This window comes from Sphaerodactylus townsendi, linkage group LG01 (assembly GCF_021028975.2).
Source record: "Sphaerodactylus townsendi isolate TG3544 linkage group LG01, MPM_Stown_v2.3, whole genome shotgun sequence".
Taxonomy (NCBI): domain Eukaryota; kingdom Metazoa; phylum Chordata; class Lepidosauria; order Squamata; family Sphaerodactylidae; genus Sphaerodactylus; species Sphaerodactylus townsendi.
Window position 1 is genome coordinate 66,945,565 of NC_059425.1, and position 17,360 is coordinate 66,962,924.

Below are 17,360 nucleotides of genomic sequence, written 5' to 3' on the forward strand. Positions count from 1 at the left end.
GGCGCCACTGAACTGGTCACCTGGGGGCACAAAATCAGCCCCCCCATGTGACCAGGAAGATGGCAGGAAGTCCTGCTGCCTAGTCGTCTTCTGGCGCCTTCAGCCCCACCCATGTCGTCATTGACATGGGCGGGGCCAAGGAAGATAGAGGACCCCCCAAACCTTGCCCCCTTCTGGCTGCCGGCTCCCCCAAGCAATGCCCCTCACCCAGGAGGGGGCAGGGCTCGAAGTGGGGGCATGGTGGGGGTGGGCCCCACCCCAGGCATAGCAGAGGGGCACCTGGAGAATGGATGTTTCCAGGCGCCATTTTCCCCAGTACACCTCTGTTTATTTGCATCCCACCTTTCTCCCAAATAAGGAACCAAGGCGGCTTGCATCATTCTCTTCTCCTCCATTTTATCTTCACAACAACGTTGGAAGGTGGGTTAAGCTGTGAGAGCATCACTGGTTCAGAATCTCCCAGCAAGCTTCAATGGGACAAGTGGGGATTTGATCCTGGATCTTTCAAACTCTAATCCAACACTCATAACCATTCACACTGACTCTATCTGTGAGGATAAAATTGAGGGAAGAACAATGGAAGTCACTTTGGGACCTTGCTGGGGATGAAGGTGGTGTATAAATAAATAAATAAGCAGAGAATTTCCACTGATCCTAAATTGTCCTTGTGTTTCAGTTTCCATGGAGTCTGAAGCAAATTTCCAAGCTCCTTCTCAGACAAAATGTGTATGGAATATCCAAGGAAGGCCAAGGTCTTCAGATAAAGACTATCACTTTTTTTCAGGGATGTGTAGAATATCACTAAGTGAAGTCTCAGCATTCTTTCAGTACAAAAGTCAGGAAGAGTGGTTTATGATTTAGCCACTTTGCTCCCTACATACTTGGGAAAGCTGTCTCTCATGACATCTACTGTGTTCAAAATGCAAAGCAGTCTGTGCTGGACTGGCATTTCTCCCAGCCTTTCGCCACCTTATGCCAGCAGCCAGGGCCTCAGATTTAAGCCCCCAAAAGTCTACTAATCCCAAGGGGGTCTTCTTGGGGGACAGTGAGGTTTTTTCACTTTGCAAGTCTCCCCACACTGCCAGGAAGCATCTATGGGGGCAGTGGGGCTTTAGATGGGGCTGCAAGACTTACAAGAGATTTTTCTTACTTCATTGAATTTCTGTGTTTGAGATAAAAAATACCAGTCAAATAAAATATTAGATGGAGTGCATTTCTATCAGTATGCTCACAGCACAGCATGCTGCTGTGTCTGTTGGCTTGACAATCTCTAAAGCTGTGTTTGAGTAACTAGAGCCATTTCCACATGTGCTGTTTATCACAGATTTTCTCAGTGGTCAAACTTTTGTGCAGATCCTGTAGCATTACTGTACAATTACATGGAGGCAGCACTTAAAAAAATATCTAAGCATCCATTTCTAACATTTAGAATTTCCCACATAAAATGGAGGGCAACCCCCCTCCCCTTCTGGAGCAAGCACTATTACCTGAAGGAGCAGAAATGCATAGCCCACCCCAACTCTCCACCCCAAAAACACATTTTTAACTAAATTAGAACTGCAGTAATGCACAATTGTAGTTGCAGCAGTCACTTGTCAATTTTACGTGCTCCTAACTGTGGACAGTGTATCTTCGCTTGAACATCACAAGCTGTATGTGAAATTGACAAAGCTGATCCACAAGAAACCCTTGTTAACAAGCTTTAGGTGAATTTTACAAAGCAGATTTAATTGCCCCTGCTTTACCTCAACATTACATTGCTACTTTGATATGACAAAGAGAAAAAAAATAAAAATTCATTTTGAAACTGGATGAGGGGGAGGAAAAAATGGCAGAAGGGGAGGTTGGGTGACTACACAAGAGCCAGGTGCTCGGTGAAAAGGAGAAATAAAGGCAGTTTCAACATGAAACTTAAAAGAAGCTGGCTCGGAAATGGATAAAAAAACATTGTGGTATAAGTTGTTTTGCTCAGGAAAATAATGGAAGAAAAATGAAGGCAAATTTTTTCCAAAACAAAAGAGAGAGAAAAAATATGTGGAATAGGTGGAATGTGGACAAAAAAAATAGCATTCGGCAGCAAGATTAGTTGTAAACAAATCATGCAGAAAGGCCTAGCCTGCATCTGTGGGAACTGTGATGTGCGAGAAATATTTTCTATAGTGGTTGCTGCTGGCAATATGCTAGACTCAAGTTGGAAATTCAGAGAGGAAAGCTTGAAGTATGGAAAGAGAAGAAGTTTCCTTTTGTTTGCCCTTGCAGAAGAATGCTGAACGCATGCCAGTTAGTGTTGTGTAAAATAGTTCAACAAAGAACTGGAAGCCAATTTGCCAGCAGCACAGTCCAGGGAAGGTAGATAACCTTTTGAATTTAGTCCAGTGTGTGTAATTTTAAAGTTTACCAGCTGAGTAGTGGAACAGTGACAGTCAAGCAAAAAAGAAGGTAGAGCCCATGTTAAGCTCTTGAATGGAGACCCAGCTTTGAAATTATACTGATGATACAGAACTTGGCCACATGATTTCAGGGCTCTGTTGAATTTTCTATGCGAAAAGTTTAGGCACAAAAGGCAAATCTTTCAGGAGGCCTGAAAGTTTCTGATTAGTTATCTGCTCTGTCTTTGCTATTGCTTGCAGGTGTTCTTTAACCTTTCATCTGCAGCTCCATTTCCCTTCCCCTGCCACGGGTGTCCTAGCCAATCAAAAATCATGCAATAAATATAATGGCACTATGACTCCATGCAAATGGTCAGATTCAGCTGTGATAATGTCATAAAATGAATCCAAAATGAGGATAATTCTGGAACATCTTCTGTTGATGGAAGGCCAGCCAGCTACCACCCCGGGGATTCTGACTCAGAGTCTGGAGGCCATGGCAGGATGGTTGCATCACAGTAGGCTGAAACTAAATCCAATGAAGATGGAGGTCCTGTGGCTGAGATGAGGTGCAACAAAGCAGGAGTTCCAACAGCTGATTTTGGATGAGGAGGCTTTAACACCTGCCTCCTCCACCAAAAGCTTGGGTGTGATCCTGAAGTTCTCCCTATCTATGGAGGCCCAGGTTGCACACACAGCTTCTTCCATCTTTACCAGGCCAAACAGCTAGTCCCCCATCTGTCCCACTCAGACCTTGCTGCAATGATCCATATGACAGTCACCTCCAGGCTAGATTACTGTAACTCACTCTACACTGACCTGCCCTTCAGACTGCTCCAAAAACTGCAATTGGTCCAGAATGCAGTAGTGAGAGTGCTCACCAGGACTTTGGTGAGGGAGCATATAAGACCTATACTCTATCAGCTGAAGTGGTTACCAGTTGAATTATTGGCCTTCTAGGTTCTGGTATTAACCTTTAAGGCCTTGAGAAGTGTAGGACAGTTGTACCTTTGGGACCACGACTCCCCATACCGTCCAGGGAGGACTCTTTGGTCCTCCAACAGCAACCTCTTGGTGATCCCCAATCCCAAGGACATATGGCTGCTTTCAGCAGAGCCAGGGCCTTTTCAGCCCTAGCTCCCACTTGGAATTTGTTAAATTAATAAACAAACAAACATTCCTTTATATCCCTATTCACAGAAAGGTGTGGTGATTTTTTAAGAGGAGAAATTGTTCCTGTAAAGGGCATAGCTTTATTATTTAAGAAAGTAATTAACTTTATACCCCACCTTTCTCCCCAAAGTGACTTACATCATTCTCCTTTCTTCCATTTTATCCTTCATTTATTTTTATACAGCTATGTGACTGGTCCAAAGTCGCCAGCAGGCTTCCATGGTGCAAATGGGGACCTGGGGCTTCCAGATCCTAGTCCAACACCTTAACCACAGTGCCCTGCTGGCTATTACACCAATAATATGCTGTTGTACTTCAATAACACAGGCCACCTTCATCTGAAAATCAGGTTGTGGCTCTATTTCAGCTTGCCATTATTAGATCTGATCTGTGGCTTGACTTGGAATTAGGATTTTTTTTCCTGGCCCACTAATGAGCAGCAGTGGCGTAGGAGGTTAAGAGCTCGTGTATCTAATCTGGAGGAACCGGGTTTGATTCCCAGCTTTGCCGCCTGAGCTGTGGAGGCTTATCTGGGGAATTCAGATTAGCCTGTTCACTCCCACACACGCCAGCTGGGTGACCTTGGGCTAGTCACAGCTTCTCAGAGCTCTCTCAGCCCCACCTACCTCACAGGGTGTTTGTTGTGAGGGGGGAAGGGCAAGGAGATTGTAAGCCCCTTTGAGTCTCCTGCAGGAGAGAAAGGAGGGATATAAATCCAAACTCTTCTTCTTCTTCTTCTAATGAGAAGCTTTGCATTAGTTTCCTTTTTGGGGATTTGACTTCCAGTTTGTCTAAACCAGGGGTCTTCAAACTATGGCCCTCCAGATGTTCAGAGACTACAATTCCCATGAGCCCTGCCACTTGGCCGTGCTGGCAGGGGCTGATGGGAATTGTAGTCCATGAACATCTGGAGGGCCATAGTTTGAAGACCTCTGGTCTAAACCATTTCCCAGTCCTATTTTGTGTCTTGTGGGTTCATGATTCTCCAAGTGTCAGATTGACTGGTTTTTTGTTCATTAAAGTTCTTCCAGTTTTAGTCATTCACTGAAATATTAAACAGAAACTATGCATGTCTCGTTAATATTTTGGAGATCTATTCTAAAAGCAGACAATTGATCTTTATTTTTTATCACATTTTCCTTGGACTTATTTCTTTGTTGTTGTTTTTGTCATGGAAGTCAGAAGTCCAGTGACATTTGTTATTTATTACTCAAAGTTATATCCTGCTTTTCTACCTTCATAAATGCCACCAAGGCAACTAACAAATTAAAAATATACATAATAAAATCATATTATAAAAACCAACAAAAGGGTAAACCTGCATTCTCTTTCAGCAACAAATGTTGACCCAGTAAAAGGCATTGCCTTACTTCCTTTATATTTCTTTGTCTCCCCAGTCATTTTGTGAGTGATCAGCTACCCACTAATAGATGAACCAAAACCAAAAAGTTTACTAACCATTTTTCTGCCATTGTAATTTGTAATTGACATTATTAACAGTCGACCAATAATTTGTCCATTCCACAAGCACAGTAATTGGTGCAGCAGTATTTAGTAGTTGATGGCAATTTCAAGCAATAAAAGCTGAGTTCATTTCCTGAATAATGTATTGACTTATTAATGGTATTTAATGACTTTCTTTCTAATACTTTCTTTCATTTGTTGAGTAATTAATTTACTAAATTATTTCACCCCAAAAGCTTAATTAAATTAAAGTGCCTAGTAATATGCACAATCAAATGACAAGTAATTGTTTTTTATTCCCTTAACATCAGTAAATTGAACATGCTAAGCAGGGGATTTAACAAAAAAGAATGGGAGAAAAGAGCCCCAGTGCTTGTCTCATTTGGTGGTATGGAACATCTGAAAGACGCATCCTCTCTCACACTCAGCAGGACTGAGAAGTAATTAGCTTTAGGATTTCAGGCAACTAGAAGAGCATGTTTTAGTGTTGTTTTATAAAGTTAACATGTGAAATCACTCAGCAGTAATCCTGTTAATTGGCACTTGGCTTTCAAAGCCTCTCCAAGCAGGCGAAGCCCGCTCAATTAGTCCACCAGAGGCTATCAAGGCTGCTCGGCCAGAAGATTTTCACATCACGCCAAGTGCAACAATGGGGTTCGTGGAGCAACTAAAAGCCCCCTTCCATACCCGTCAAGCATCCATGGACCCTTGCCCTGTATTTCTCCCTGTATGGTCCTAGTTGTCATGCATAGGATGTCACTGCAATTAAAAATTATTTAAGCCACTCTCTCCTGCCCAACAGGAAAAAAAATGGATCTGTGGAATGGGGCTGTGTATCGATTAACTATACATTTGAAATTCAGAGGCCAGTTAACATTCTGATCTACTGCAGTGCAAACAGGGAGCAGGAGAGAACTTGTTTGTTTCATCAGAATCCATAACCTTCCAGTGCCTCGTTTAGCTTTGAGTGTTCTCTGTTCTGCCTGTATACCACATAAGGACATCCTTGCTGAGCATTGATTCCTGCTCCCTGCATCGTTGAAATAAGGGATGAAAGTTTGACCACACTACCCACCGTCCCAAAGCAAAATCCCAGTGGAAAGACATGGTGTATGCTTTTCACTCATCATGACTATGAAAACTTTACACCAAAACTCTATAAAGAGGATACAGCTATGTAAACAACTTCAGAAGATGTGCTTCCCTTTCATCTATATGTGATTATTGATTCATCTTCCATATAAATGCAAATGCATATGAATTCAGCATTATCAAAAGTCAGTTAAAATATGTTGCATTACAGTCCAAGTCTAATTTAGTTATCTCTCTAAAGTTTTCCATTTCTAAATCAATGTTAATCCAGCTTGGTCTTCTCCCACACATTATCCATTTTTAAAAGGGAAATAGTGTTCATACTATTTCACACCTGTGCAGATTAAGTGAACTACTTTAAAAAAAACCACCCAGAATATTAATGACCTATAGAAATCTTAGAGCCACAAGATACTAAAAGCTTCCCAAGAGAAATGGGTGCTTTTCCTAACCTGCTTTACCTCAGTGGAAATCAAGGATGATCAGAGCCATAAAGGGTCCCTTCTTCCCCTCCTTAAATCACTACATGTTTTAATTTTGTCCTTTTCCTTAAATTAAAGTATATTCTAATAGAAGAGCTGTTGATTCAGTGTAAGGAGATGAACTCCCTTATCTTCTTTCTTGGCACCAAATTTATTTTTATTGCTGTTAATTGGAGCCATTTAGTTTTTCTGGTGTTTTAACTGCTTGGATTTACTGAAATTGTAGAGCAGCAATACCTCACGCTGCAAGAGGTTATTCTGAGCCCCAAGTATTGCTCCAACTTAATAAGAATGCTCTATGTAGAAAAGCAGTTTGCAAGTGGATTACAGTCTAGTTTCATTTTTAAATATTTTATGCTGAAAAGATTGTGAGCTTTAAATAAACTGTAGACCAAAACGTAACCTAGTATTAAACAAGACTGCAATATTCTAAAATAATGTCTAGTTCAAATTTAAATTTTAAGTGATACATGGTATGTTTGTGACCAGTTGTACACAGTTGTACACAGAATTGTTAGTTTCATCACACCCTGATATTGTGCTGGGATTGATAGAACTGCATATTGCTTGTTATGCTACCATTACATTTACAAAGAGGAAATCTGTTTTTTGCCTATCCTGAAAGATTTCACTAGGGCATTCTGCTTGCTATAGAAAAATGTCTCATTTGTGGAATTGCCAGGTGAAACTAAGTTTATTTATGTACTTTAAATTCTGAAATAGCAGGTGGTTGCAATGCAAGCCAAGGAAACATCCATGGGAACAATTCAGCAAATGGCGGCCAGCGTAGATGAGCTCTGTAGTGGCAGAAAATGGTGGGAAAAAGAACTGGTTTTGCTGGCAACACTTTATTTTTCCTCACTTGTGGGCAAAAAAGGCAAAAACAGTTCTTTTCATAACATCTGTAAGATGTTTTATTTTTGCTGTGCAGAAAAAGCCGTAGGCTGATTACACGCAAGGCATCTGCTGTGCAATGGGGGCAAATGTGTGTTGGCACAAGATTTCTTGTATGGACGTATTTTCTCAAGGCCTGCTTTCACTCTTTAGTTTCCCCATGGCAAGCGAGACAACTTCTAGCACAAATCCAAGTTTGCGTCACAGCCAGAGTGGGCATAGTTACCAGTGAGCTTTGTCCCGGACCTTCTGTTTCCAGACAGCCTGCCTAGTCTCACCCCTCACCACTTCCTCATGCTGCTTCCCCCTCTGCCGTTCTAAATGCTTGCATCAATATAATAGGAACAACAGAAGCAGGGTCTCTTTCTGGCTCCACCCCACCTCGCCACAGATGCAGAGGTAACGTCAGGAGAGAATGCTGCTAGAACACGGCCATACAGCCCGGAAACCACACAGCACCCCAGTGTTTCCGGCTGTGAAAGCCTTCGATAATACAATAACATCATCATTTGCAAGTCTTTCTTAGAGATAGTAAAGCATTACAGGAGCATTCTCATGGATGGAGTGAGCAGTAGGAATTGTGCATTTTTGGTTTTATAATCTATCTGTGTTGCTATACTTATCTCTGTTCTGTGGTGGGGTTATTTTACTTACTAGAAGTATTTTACTTACTAGAAGCATCTGGCATCTGGATATGAGAATATTCACCTTATCTGATCACTCCATTGTCATTAAGGTTGTATTATTTATTTAGCGTATGCTTATTTCCACCCCATTTTTCACATTGTTTTGAGATACAAGGTAGATTTGTAAAGGACATTCCCCTAAATATAATCTTAGAATAACTCAGACTTTTGAAACCCTCAGATCTCACTTTTGGAAATATTTCTGTTTTGTTTTATTTTAGCTTTGGCGAAATCAAAATAGAAAACTCAATGATGGGCCTGAAAATGACCCAGAAGCCAAAACCAGAAGCCAGATTTCTAAGGCCAAGCAGACAGAGTTTATTGTCTTTTCACAACTGCTTTAATTGGTTTCCTACTGTTACAGAGTTCTTTCCCAGAAGTGTGGCAGTTCTCCATCACTTATTACACAGACCCTGACAAAAATGATACATTGAAGTATGTTTGCATATATATACAGAGGAAGTCATCAAATATATAAAAACCAAAGCAAACTATGAAAATGGTAGAAAATAATTCAAGTAGCAAAAAATTATTATGGCTCCAAAGCATGTATATTTATACAGCTTTCTAGATACGGAACAATAAATGGATGCAGCACGGCATTGGAAAGAAAACAGCCAGATAGAATGAGAGAATATTAAATCTAAGGTGTTTGGAGAATTGAGCATGAGTGAGAAATAAAACAGCAACACTAGATGAGAGAGGAAAGGAGGGGAAATAAAAATGAGCTATAGAAATCAAGTAATTGTGGAGCAGTTAAATGTGCAATGAGGTTGACAAGTTAGGAGGATTTAGGCAGGGCAAGAATTACATTTATTAATAGAGTAAATTAAACTAAGGGGCTAATCAAATAATCAAGTCTGGAAAAGCGTTAGTAAATAAATGGGCAGCTGACTGAATAGATGGAGGACCACATAAACAGTTGATCAGTCAGTTAATTAAACAAAATGATTAAACACAAAAGTAATCAATCAGTGTGTAAAAGTGATTAAATGAAAGAACAGATGCATAGACAGAGAAATGAGGTGATCAGATGAAAATTGGTACATTATGTTCGGAACAGTTCAATTACATCAGAAAAGAGGGTCATTACAAAATGGCACTGCAGAATGATAAATGAGCCTTGGGAGAATAAGGGGCGATAGTTACTAGAAAGATCCCAGATTGTGGGGATTACCTCCTCCTGGCAATCTCCTGGCAATCTCCTGGCAACCCCATTGTCAGCAGTTGCTGACAGTTGTGCAGCCTGAGGTAGGTTGAGCCCCATCCACTAGAATTTAACAGCTAGTCACTGTTGTGTCCTGCCAACTGAAGAATGGAGGACACAGCCAGAGGCGGTGAGCCACTGATGATATGCAGGCAGAACAGTCTCAGGACAAATATACTAGGCAGCCGGTAGAGCAGGGGGCACTGGGGGAAGCACATCTTCTGCCAATTGGGCCCCTGCTTCTCACAAGACTCTTCTCCTACCTAGAACTTTGTCCTCAGGAGAAGTGCCCTCCCCTCCATCCCAGTTTTCAGCAGCAGGGGGAAACATCCATGCTGTCAGGCCTGCTGCAGCTCTCAGCCACTCCTTCCCCACTATCAGTGGAGCAGTTTGCTGAGGTCCACTCTGATTCCTGACCACCACCACCCCACAACATCAGCAAAGTAGCTGAGCCCACTGCAGCTCCCAGCCACAATCATCCCATGTAAGCAAAGCAGCCAGGCCCACTGTTGCTCCTAATCACCTCCAGTCCCACTGTCAATGCTGCGGCTGGCCAGCTGAAAGAAAAGGAGATAGGCGCATTGCCTGCCCATATGAAGACAATGCTTTTAAGGAGGGATTTAAACCCTCCATATGATTGTTACTGATTTCAAATTTTTCTGCAAACCTGGGGTTTCCCCCAAGTTTGGAGAAAAAAATGCCTTTCAGAGTGGGCTCAATTTTTGGATTTGGATATTTGTAGTTCTGCTCACATTTGAGAAATAGATATACAGATAATGGGTGTTGGGTACAAATGGAGAACTTCTTTCCTATTTCCCCGCCCATTACCATAATAATTTTATATAATAATTTTGCTAACTTTACTGTTAGGATAATACAGAATAAACAAATGTCTGCGAACGTTTATTGTTCCTACGGTGTTACTATTATTGCTATTGTTGATTTATATGAAGCAACTAGTAATGCCTGAGGCACTGGATAATTATGCATGTATTATGCTCATGGAATTGCATTAATGAAACATTAAGGCAGAGAATGTGAGCGCTGAAAAATTGGTGAAATCAAAGGAATACATTCCTATAATGGAGACAAACTGCTCATCTCATTTTTTTTCATGGTGCCTTTTAGTAAATATCTCAGCTTAAACTTTGCAAAAAATGATTAGCTGACTTTTGCTTGGAAAAACAATTATTTAGACAAAATTGTTTTTGCAAGATTCCATTTCTAAAATTCCTGTCATTCAACCTTCTTCTCCCCTTCTTTCCAGCAGGGTGTAGTGATTAAAAGCAGGTGGACTCTAATCTGAAGAGCTGTGTTTGATTCTCCACTCCTCCACATGAGCTGTAGTCTCTAATCTGGTGAACCATGTTAGTTTCCCCCACTCCTAGACATGAAGCCTGCAGGGTGACCTTGGGCTAGTCACCATTCTCAAAAAACTCTCTCAGTTCCACCTACCTCACAAGGTGTCTGTTGTGGGGGGAGGAAGGGAAAGGAGTTTGTAAGCCGCTTTGAAATGCCTTGCAGTTGAGAAAAGTGGGATATAAATCCAAAACTTTTCTTCTTCCATTAATCAATAAACTTGCAATCTTGCACACTGACAAGGCACTTGCTACCCATCCTCACCTTTCTTCTTCTTGAGACATAGAACTACAAGGGACCCTGTCTGGCCCTGAAAAGCATACGCAGGCACTCATCAGGGCCGTGAAGAACTATGGAGATGGCACTGCTTGCCTAACTCCAGTAGCCAGGTGGCCAGACAACCGGGCGAGTGATGATCAAATTGCTGACTGAATATGCATGAAAATATGAGGCAGATAACTGAGCAATAGGTTTTTCCATTAAGTATTATTTTCCAGTGCTGCACAATCAAAAACTTTCACTCTTTAATGACTTTTTAATACCAAGGTGCCCCCAAAATAATATGTATTAAATATAGAAGAAGAAGAAGAAGAAGAAGAAGAAGAAGAAGAAGAAGAAGAAGAAGAAGAGTTTGAATTTATATCCCCCCTTTCTCTCCTGTAGGAGACTCAAAGGGGCTTACAATCTCCTTGCCCTTCCCCCCTCACAACAAACACCCTGTGAGGTGGGTGAGGCTGAGAGAGCTCAGAAGAACTGTGACTAGCCCAAGGTCACCCAGCTGGCATGTGTGGGAGTGTACAGACTAATCTGAATTCTTCAGATAAGCCTCCATAGCTCAGGGGGCAGAGCTGGGAATCAAACCTGGTTCCTCCAGATTAGATACAGGAGCTCTTAACCTCCTACGCCACTGCTACTCCAATACTTTTAACATATTGCATTGTGAACCGCCTAGAGCCCTCCGGGGATGAGGCGCTCTATGAAATCCAATAAATAATAATAATATTTCAGCCATTCATTTATAACTCACAATCAGGGCAGTTAAAGTGGTGAAAAGTAGATTCCCCTTCCCCGGCCCAGCCACCCATTGGATGCTTTCCCATGGTATACTCCCTAATAACCACGATGGATTTTTTTAAACTACAGAACCAAGAGCAGTAGTTTAATCAGTCCAAACTGACAGTCTGTGATCTTAACCACACACTTTCAATACAGAAAGGCCAAACTAAGCACAATGAGAACAATGACAATCCATTACAGTTCTTTTTGAGGTCAGAATTAATGATGGAAGAATTCCTCTGCGAGAGACTTTCTGCTGTATTGATCTTTGCAAGTGTCTCGGTCTCCCTGTTCTCTCTTTTATAACTAGCTTTGCCTTGAGCAACCTGTGCAGTTTGTGTGGCCTCATCGGCTTATTACTTCTGGCAGATTCAGCTTCTTGCTCATTCCATCTCAGTCTAGGTCAGGCAATTCTTCTTGCTCATGATGGGTATCCTTCCCTTTGGTTTTTAGTCATAAAGCTCCATTGGCTGTCTTAATCGTATCACAGAACCCTCAAGGCAGCTATATATTCCAGCCAAACAGTCTCTCTCTTATTTATTGGCTTGTGACGTTCACACAACCTCATGTAGAAATCTGAAGAAATAGCAGTATGAAGTACCCTATCCATCCAGTATGTCTTTTGTTTTCTTCTTAATGCTTAAAAAAAAAATAACTGTTCATATGTTAGATGTACTCTAACATGTTTAGGAACTATAACAGAAATAAAAATAATTAAATACATAGCATATTACCCAGGAAACATCTACTTTCAGGCAACATCAGGGGAAGGTCTTAGCTTCTACATCCTGTTGTTAGACCTCCAGAGGAACTGGTTGGTAACTGTGTGATATGATCATTTTAATTCAAGCATCCCATGGCTTCTTAAATTTCCCAATAAATCATTTGTACGGTCTGATGGCATGTTGTATTTTCCTTTCACACAGGAAATGGGTACCTGTCAAATGTCGTTGAGTTTTTACTTTTTGAAGACCATTAATAAATAATTCTGTTATTTCCCTGAAAGCCAGTATAGTCTCTCCAGTTTTTCCAACTTTCTTCTCTTCTTCCTTCCCTAACCTACCATTAGAACATAAGAACATAAGAACAAGCCAGCTGGATCAGACCAGAGTCCATCTAGTCCAGCTGTCTGCTACTCGCAGTGGTCCACCAGGTGCCTTTGGGAATCTCACAGGATGTGAAAGCAGGATGTGAAAGCAATGGCCTTCTGCGGCTGTTGCTCCTGAGCATCTGGTCTGTTAAGGCATTTGCAATCTCAGATCAAGGAGGATCAATATTGGTAGCCATAGATCAACTTATCCATAAATCTGTCCAAGCCCTTTTTAAAGCTATCCAGGTTAGTGGCCATCACCACCTCCTGTGGCAGCATATTCCAAACACCAATCACACGTTGCATGAAAAAATGTTTTCTTTTATTAGTCCTTATTCTTCCCACCAGCATTTTCAATGTATGCCCCCTGGTTCTAGTATTGTGAGAAAGAGAGAAAAATTTATCTCTGTCAACCTTTTTTACCCAGGCATAATTTTATAACTTCAATCTTATCCCCCCTCAGACGTCTCCTCTCCAAACTAAAGAGTCCCAAATGCTGCAGCCTCTCTTCATTATGTGCTCCTCTGTGTTCAGTTTTCCCTCCTTCCCTCTTTGCTGAAGCAAACTTCTTGGTTCATGCTGCTTAGGAATTGTACTATGTACTGCCTGTATGCTTCCCTCATGACTGACAACTGGTAACCGTGTATGATATTCAAAAGGGCTCACAGGGTTTGAAGTTCACATCAGTACTTCAGGAATGAAGGCTGTGTGTAATGGCCAGTTGTTACTATAAATCAGCAGTCTCCCACTTTAACTGGAGGAATTAGCTGCAGAGACATAGCATGAGAGGAGGTAACCTGAATCAATAATCTATGTATATCTGGATAATCCTGGGTGAAAACTCTCAAATGGCAGACAGTTGTACAATTAAAGTGTGTTTTATTAATAATGATTATTGAAAACAAGTTATACATTTTAGGCAATGAGGACATATACACAAAAGCATGCAAAGGCTGACTAAAAGGAAAAAGGGTGGAAGTTGGTTTCAGGGATGGGTAATAGTTTCAAGTTTTGAAGGGGCATCCAGTGAAAGCAACCCTGAAGAGGAAAATGAAAATGTACTTTCAAGAGCTAAGAACCAACACTCTGAATGGCCAAAGTACCAATATTTATATCCAAAAATATATTTTATATTTACCGGTATACCTCAAAATGGTTCTGAGCCAGTATGATTCAAGCTGGCAGGAAACAATAAGATAGGAGAGGCTTAATGAGTTTTTAGGACCGAAGAGAATGCCTGGACTATTCTGTTGAATACCAATTGGTTACTAGGATGGGTGCAGGTAGGATAATTAACAGTCTGCTTGGAGCGCTAATTAAATCACCTTAGGGTGACACAGTGAAGATTAGCTGGCCCCATTGTCCAGCCAGGCACACCTTAGGCTCAGGGGAAACATTGAGTGGCCAACTGCCTTCCTGCCCAGGTTTGACAGGCAAGATAAATCCCAAAAATTTTTTGAGAGGCATTCATTTTGTGTGGAGCAGTGTCTTGCTCTTATACCAGTCTTTGGTCCCTATACCTTTATGGCATCTAGCAGGACAAGGAGTGTGGCTGCTTACACAGCTGCTCTAAAGAATATCCAAAGGAATTTGTTTTACGTACACTGGTGCAGCTTTATATTGGCTGGTCAGTGCTCACACAAAGATTGTGGAAGAGATGAATGGAACCACACCAAAAATAGATGAGTTTTCAGGAGCAAAATAAATATCTTATATTATATTTATAGAGATACTGTGCGGTCAGGGACTTGACTCCTAGAAAGGGAAAGAATAGATGAGCTGTCTTTTGTTGAGCTCTTGGCTCAGTAGCAGGCCTTGGTTGGTTTAGTGATGTTTTAAATGTAACCAAGATATTTTGTCCTTTTCTTATCACTCATTCTATGTTTTCAAGTTGCTCATCCAAGCAGAAAAGCTGGTCTACAGCAAGTAACATTTTTTTCTGAGGCATTTTTCTGAAACTTTATTGGCTTTCAAAGCTGCAGATGTTTATGCCATCTGCATGGAGGAAGTAAGAAATGAAAACACAATTCCTTCTCCCAATAGGAAATGCATTTCTTCTCCAGATTTTGCTGTCTTATCTCAAACAGCTAGCTGCTGCTTCTTAGACAATATCTATATTTTTTGGTCTGGTCCTCTGTCCTCTGATTTATTTTTAGTAACTTCAGTAAAACTCCTCCAGCATTTTCTTCATTGTAGCATATGGGCAGCAAATCTTAATGTTTCTAGCAGTGGTGGGTTTATCTGTCATCCACTTGGGACATGTCCAGATCTCAGAACCAATGTGGATTATACAGGTAGGCCACATAACCAATATATGCTACTTAAAATGGTATATGAATTTTGTTTAATCTGGCTTTCAGTACTGGCCCTTCCAGTTTAGTTCACAAATTCAAAATCATGAATGATGGAAGTCAATGGACAGGATCCAACCAGTTCTCACCACTTCTCTAGAAGTGGTTACTAATTTTTTTCTGAGCGCCGAGAAGGGATTACTAAAGCAACCTCCCTGCCCAATAGGGACTGGAGGTGCATGTGTGCGGCGGCGCCACTGTTTGAATCCCACCACTATTGGAACCTGTTATTAAAATTTTTGGATCCCACCACTGGACAGGATCCCACTTTAAACTGGAAGAAATTCCTCCAGCTTAAATCGTTCTTCTTCCACTGGAGGAACCACTGTAGGTGGAGTGAACACCTTAGGTGGAGGAAGGCTCAGTAGAGAGATGATACTGCTCGATGTCTAGGTTTGTCCTTGAGGTGTCTTGTTGACAAAGTATATGTTTCTTAATGTGAACCTCCTGTACAATGCAGAAGTGGCCACTGTTATGTACATTGATGCTACCTTGCAAGCAGCCACTTTTTATGGTATATGACAGCAATGACATTTGCAGTCAGCTGACATCAGTGGTTAATAATTATTATTACAAATCTGTTTAGCATCACTATGACAGATATAAACTGAGTTTCCATCTGCTTGAAATGACAGAAGCTGTAGCCATCCACATGTGACAGAATGTTTTCATCTTATGCAAGAGCTATAACAGAAGAAAACTAGAAGAGAAGGAAAAGAGATGTCATGATGTGTGACTGGACTGTGAAAATGCCAGATGTATAGGGAAATGTAGTTCATCATTTTAACTGGTTGAAGTATTAAGACATTGGCTGATCTGTACTGATTAGTAGTCCCTGTGAAAGAGCTTATCCCTTTCTATGTGGAGAGACAGGTCAGAGTGCTATCTAAACATTTCAGAAATTATTTGTAACAATCATCATCTTGCTGGAGGTGCTCATTGTCTTTCGGACTACATTGCTTATTCCAAACACAAGACTGCTAGAAGGGCCTTCCTTCAGATAGCTCTCCTGAAGTATAACTCAGCAATTAGGATTCCCTGTTTTTAAGAATGGAAATCCCAACTTTTGAATTGGGTCTTAGAAATCTGATGTGAAGTGTGTGAGTGTCCTAAAACCCTACCTATATTGGCTGGGTTGTAAAATTTAGGCAAGTAATAAGACCAGCTTCATATTTCTGAGATTAAACTCCCTGTTCTTTGTTTGACCATATGCCAGAGCCAGCTTGGTATATGTCTGGACTAGGTTCTGGAAGACCCACATTTGATATCTGACACTACTATGGAAGCTCACTGGGTGACATTGGTCTGTCTTTCTCTTTGAGCCTAACCTAAATCCCAAGGTGGTTGTTGTGAGGATCAAATGCAGGAGAGGAGAATGATATTGAGAGCCAATAGAATGTAATTAAATAAATGCATGAAACATCTTCCATCCTGCTAGACCAAGTATACCATGTCTGTAATGACTCAGCACTTCACAAGTATTTGGTTCAAAGTTACTTTCATATGCAGTAAGTTTCAGAACCTGGTATGCAAACCCTTATCTATTTGGCTTGTTGGCCAGTCTTGAATCATTTCCTCTTAAGGGCAAAGTGCCTTTTTATCATCAAATGTGGAAGTATGAAGGGTTAAAAGGTGTGCCTCTAGTGAGTTTTATGTTGACTGCATGCAAATAATGGTTGGAAGGGCTTGTTTCTTACTCAGCAAAGACTGTCTGATATCCAAATAAAATTTGGGATGTATTTAGCTTAAGACCTAGCATTAAACAGTGTAGAAGACCTGTATTTTACTGTATTTGATGTCTTCTGCCACTGTGTTGAAATATATGCATCTTTCTTACTTTCATTGCCATATAAATCCTGATTTTCTTTGTAACATATCATGTTTTAAACTTTTTGCCCATATATTGCTCTCACTCAGATTTTCTAATATTAGAGCAATGTTGTTGTTTTTCCATCACAGTAGCCTAACAAAGAGCACTCAACAACAGTTATAGGGATTGGATCCTAGATGGAAATAAACTGGGGATGCAGGGATGGAAGGGGTGATGCAAGAGTCCAGGCAAGAAAAAATATTGCCCCATAATTCTTCAGAGTAGGGTGAAAGCAATATAGGGTTGTTTTTTTCCTCAGGCAGCACT

The 17,360-nt window shown here is 41.0% G+C and overlaps 1 protein-coding gene across 2 annotated transcripts in view; it reads left to right on the top strand.

The window, feature by feature from the left end:
* The window catches only part of ALK (ALK receptor tyrosine kinase), a 745,837-nt gene that overhangs the window by 518,148 nt on the left and 210,329 nt on the right, over positions 1-17,360 (top strand). The window lies entirely within an intron of this gene.